The sequence below is a fragment of the Trachinotus anak genome, unplaced genomic scaffold (genome assembly GCF_046630095.1).
Source record: "Trachinotus anak isolate AG129_WGS33_773 ecotype Australia unplaced genomic scaffold, CSIRO_AGI_Tana_v1 ptg000007l, whole genome shotgun sequence".
NCBI classification, from domain to species: domain Eukaryota; kingdom Metazoa; phylum Chordata; class Actinopteri; order Carangiformes; family Carangidae; genus Trachinotus; species Trachinotus anak.
Genome location: NW_027273858.1, coordinates 22698656 through 22703842, shown reverse-complemented (window position 1 = coordinate 22703842; position 5187 = coordinate 22698656). Strand labels below are relative to the sequence as shown.

At 37.7% G+C, this 5187-nt stretch overlaps 1 long non-coding RNA gene across 1 annotated transcript; it reads left to right on the top strand.

Annotated features, from left to right (window-relative positions):
- Positions 1-321: 321 nt before the first annotated feature.
- Positions 322-3655, top strand: LOC139623321 (uncharacterized). Its single transcript, XR_011691471.1, has 4 exons — positions 322-1242; positions 1689-1866; positions 2066-2231; positions 3517-3655. It is a non-coding gene; the product is annotated as an uncharacterized lncRNA (long non-coding RNA).
- The last annotated feature ends 1532 nt before the right edge of the window (positions 3656-5187 follow it).

Genomic DNA, 5187 nt, shown 5'->3' with positions numbered 1-5187 from the left:
GTTAAAAGGCAGGAGTGTTTACCGGGCACTGAGGGTTCTTTGGAAGATGTTATGGGAAGAGTAAGAATTCACTGTACAAATGATCAAGGTGGTTCAACTTAAAAACTTCAAGTTCAATTGCTGCCTTAAAAACATGAGTGAACACAACTTTAGAATTTGGTAACTTTACAGTTATCATATCTAACTCACTGTGTTCAGCTGACACATTGAAATTTATATCTAACTGACCTGGCTTGCAAACCTGAGTTTTAATACTGCACTGTAACAAATGGCTGTGAAATCTACAGTTATTTACTGTAGTAAACACAGTAACATTACTGTGTATGATTTTTACAGTAGAATGCTGTAAATTTTACAATAAAGCGTTGTCCACTTCACAAAATCACAGTAGTTTAAGTATTACTGTGAAAATAACAGTAGACGAAGGGTTACTGTAAAGAAAATCACAATAGGTAGTATAGTACTGTAAATAGTAAGGTAAACTACTGTATTTTTCCTTTGTGTGTATTAGATTTTTTTTAAAAAGTGTATCATAATAAAAACAATGATTATCTCTCTTTTTTTTATATATTTTTATATTTTTGTTATATTTTTATATTATATTTATGTCTTCTTAACTCATCATTTTGACTTTTAACTCTGGGACTTTTATTTTGTATCAACGCTGTACGTTTTTTTTCTTCTTTCGCTTCACTTTCAATTCATCCAATGAGGATCAAGAGAGATCAACGGTCACGCTTCAAACGGGCCAGTCACGTCATTGCTAAACAAAAAAACCCCGCCAACACAGCACTCGCAGCAAAGACGGTTAGCCTGCAGCTCTGACGCCGTTACTGACCAGAAAGCTCCTTACTTATCGGTGGCAGGTACACTTCGGTTCGTCACACAAGGCTTTGTCTTGTGCTTGTGTAAATTGCTGTTGCGTTTGTGTGTATTTTCGTCGTCTGTGTTGATTTCTTTTACTTTTCTTTTACTACTCAGCGAAAAGACAGAGAGGTCTCCACAGCCATTAGCCTACAGGTAGCTAGCTTATGTAGACAGATTAGACAGACGTTTTTTTTCTTTTTCTACAAAAAACATTAACGTTAGCTGAGACAGAGACGTGTTTAAAGCTTGCTCCTGGAGACTTGCTGTTTGTTATCGTTTAGCTGCGCAATAGAGGAGTTTTTTTCCACCCTTGGCATCTGTGGGACATCCTGTGGATTAGCCAGCCAAACACACATCTGAACTTCCAGAAAATCGGTAAGTACCATCACTAGCAGTGAGTAGAAATAGAAACTCCACCGGGACCCCCTGTGATCAACAGACAGTAAAAAAAAAAGAAAGCAAAGAAAATATATATATATATATATATATATATAAAGAAAGTTATGTGGAGTGCAGAAACTCTAGTTCATGTATTTTACTTCATACCCTGCACGTGTTTATTGATTCACTGAAGTTTATTCATGTTAAGTGTTTGTAGAAACCTTTTTCTGTAAATACTTCTCTTACTCTTGTGATCCAAAACATTTATCTGAAGCAAAATTCAGAAGCTTTTATGTAAATAGTTTTCTAATAAACAATAAATATGTAAACTTCTGATCAACCCATATCATATCTGTTTTTCCAGTCATTTATGTGGGACAAATCATTTATATAATGAATTGCTATGAAATATAATTTTTGTAATGTCTCTCTTTACTAAGGAGAGACAATCCTGACTGCAAAAAAATGGATGCTGTCGATCGAGGGGAGCGTCGTAATTCCACCTGCTGCTCACCTGGTTGACTTCACCACTGCCTTGGCCACTCTCTTCGCCTGTTACTATGTATTCAACCTAGAGTATCAGGCAGAAGCCAGCGCAACACTGGAGTTTGTTCAGAGGTATTAATTATCATAGATTGCTGATTGTAAAGCCATCACTGGTTCAGAGTGTTTTGTCAGAAACATGGATCCTCCACTCTGCAGTAAACAGAAAAGTAATTTCCTTGTTTTTCTTGGTAAACAGTTATGATTTGCTAACTGATTACTTGTTAACATGTACATATTGTCCCACCCTTAACTCCTATACTCATTTTCATAGGTTTTTAGTCAGGATTAATCCTGACTCCACCAAGTGCAGTGCTAAGGAGCAGATGAGCCGGAGGACTGGGAGAGTCGTGAAGCGGAAGACTTCATACATGAACCCCCATGTAATCTCCTTCATCAGGGACTTCACTGAGTTCGATTGGCAAACTGACTAGATGCAGGTGAGGTTCTGATAATAGCTTTTGCATTGAAAGTTCAAGATGGTTTATTTAAAGATGCTAAATCAAATATTTTATTAAATAATGTGTGTTAAGCTACTGTTATGTTAGTGATTGAATGGTGATTGAGACTATGGTCCACTGGGCTCTTGAGTCGACTTCAGCAGGAAAAATCAAACATGCTGTAATTCATGGTCAATAAAAAACATGTTAAAAACACAGTTAATTCAACATCTCTTTAAGCATTTTAACTGGGGATCCACTGATTCCACTTTTTTCCAAAACGAGTACTGTACAATACCATACTCACCGATACTGATACTGAGTACTTACGCCATTGAAGTTGCTTTGAATTTTTTATTTTATTTTTCCACACACTGGACACAGACAGACACACACACTGGACACAGACAGACACACACACTGGACACAGACAGACACACACACACACTGGACACTGACAGACACACACACACTGGACACTGACAGACACACACGCTGGACACAGACGGACACCCACACACTGGACACAGACGGACACCCACACTGGACACAGACAGACACACACACTGGACACTGACACACAGACAGACACACAAGACTGGACACTGATAGACACACACACTGGACACAGACAGACACACACCCACACTCTTTACCTCGGATCGAGAACAGTCGCGATGCAGTACAGTGGATTTTTTTCCCCGTCACTGCAGCCAGCGTCGCCTTCATGCCTTTAATGCTATCATACCGGTATAGGTATCGGTGCATCCCTAATTTTAACACATTGCTAAACTCAATGGGCTTTATGCACAGCTCCACTACGTCCTGAATTAAGCCAGCTCCTTTATTTCCTGTCTTACATTATTGGACAAACTGATTAATCCAGGTGTGTCTCACCTCACAACAATGGTCAGACACATCTGGATTAATCAGTTGGTTTAATAATGTAACACAGGAAATAAAAGAGCTGGCTTAATTCAGGTAGTAGTGGAGCTGTGCATAAAGCCAATTGCATCTTGAATCAAAATGTAGGCTACCTTCAACTGAATGCAGCACTGTCAACTTGGGATATTTGACGCACTTTCTATAAGGAATAAGTACCTTGACACGACATTACCATGGTAGACCCTCATCACATACGTGGTGCATTACAAACAGTGTTTCCCCTACAGTGTATTTGGAGGGCGGCCCCCTTTAACCCCCCCAAGACAAAAAAGCTAGGGCAAACACTGACAAAGTAATTGTAATAATGTAATTTTTAATGTGTTTTCTTCTTTAATCTCAGGGTCCAACTGGGATCTGGGTCTCCAAGTTCAGGGCAGTCAAGAGGCTATAGACCTTTATTTCAAGTGGTCGGGGAATGAGAGGATTTCTCTTAATGAAGCTTCTTATGTGTCCAGATGCATTGTTCATGCAAATGTTAAGTATTTTACATGATATTGTTGTGTTTTTTAAAAATGTATAATTGTGAAGCTTGCCTGTTAATAGTTTGTGCTTTTGGGCCGGCTGACATAACTGGCTTTTTTATTTTTTATTTCTTGTTTCTATAATGGCAATATTTTAAAAATTGTTAGTTGTTTTAAGACAACAGTTAGCCTATTCAATGTCTCCTCTACTACTATTTATTTGTGGCAGGCCTGAGTAGTTGTAGTAGTCAGAGTGGTTTGGCACATCATGGTACTTGTTCTGAAAAGTTTGGTAAACCTGTGCTTTATCATCTTCTTGTTCACCAAATGTCTTGAATAAATAATTGTGTTAACAAATTTCTTCTTTTCTGTAGTTAATTGAAATATTTTAGAATATGGGTCATTCTGTTGATGATGGGTAATAGTATATCACAGTGATACAGTATTTAAATTGTACAGTGAGAAACTGAATTTACAGTGATCAACTGTTACCTACTGTTAATAGTACTGTATTACCATATATAATACCACAAAAAAATAACGATGCTTAACTGTTTTTATTTGTACTGTAAAAACAACTGAAATCACAGTGTTTAATTGTTTTTTATTTTACAGTAAATAAACAAATACTGTGAATGGAAGTACAGTATGTCTACTGTAAAACATATTTACAGTAACTAGCTGGCCAATTGTTGCCAGTAAGTTACTGTAAATTTTAAGGTAATTTTGTTAAAGTGTGATAACTCATAAAATCCTTTGAAAATTCATAACTAATTACGTTAAGTGGAAGTGAATTATAGAAGTTATTATGACTTAATGATTTAATCCTTTTCATTTATTTTATTAATTCATTTTTCTAATCAGTCTCTTGTTAACAGATAGGGCACCGAATGCAAAAACAAGTGACACAAAGTGTGATACTCAAGCACAGGACAGCAGCAGAGGAAAGATGTAGAATCCAGTTAGTATTTAAGTGTTTGTAAGAGGTTGCTAGTGGCAGCTACAACATCTCAGCAGAGCTGTGGATCAGTCAGTTGTGGTAAATCCAGGGTGAGTTTTCTGATGTAGTTGTATGATGTTTAATAAGTCTGGTTCTAAATCAGCTCCACATCATTTCACTACACTATGGGAAACCCTTTAAAATCAGAATCAGTTTTATTGCCAAGTATGTTTCCACATACAAGGAATTTATTCTGGTGATTGGTGTAATTGGAGGTTCTTGGAGGTTCTTGTAAACAACAGGTTTACACAGTTTTAGTTTCTGCCTGTATGTGGGAATCAGGTGGACCATGACATGGTCAGAGTGGCCCAGTGCAGCCCGGGGGACGGCGTGATAAGCACCACTGATTATGGTGTAACAGTGGTCCAGAGTGTTCCCTTCTCTGGTCTGAACTGAAATATGACATGTCAACCCCTCTGCCAGGACTCCTTATAGACAGACACAGCCATCTGGGCTGACTGAAGAATCAGCTGTATGAAGAGCTTGAAGGGACCAACAATAAAAAGAACAATATCAATAAAGACGGTGAGACAGAGCAGAGGAGATGCAC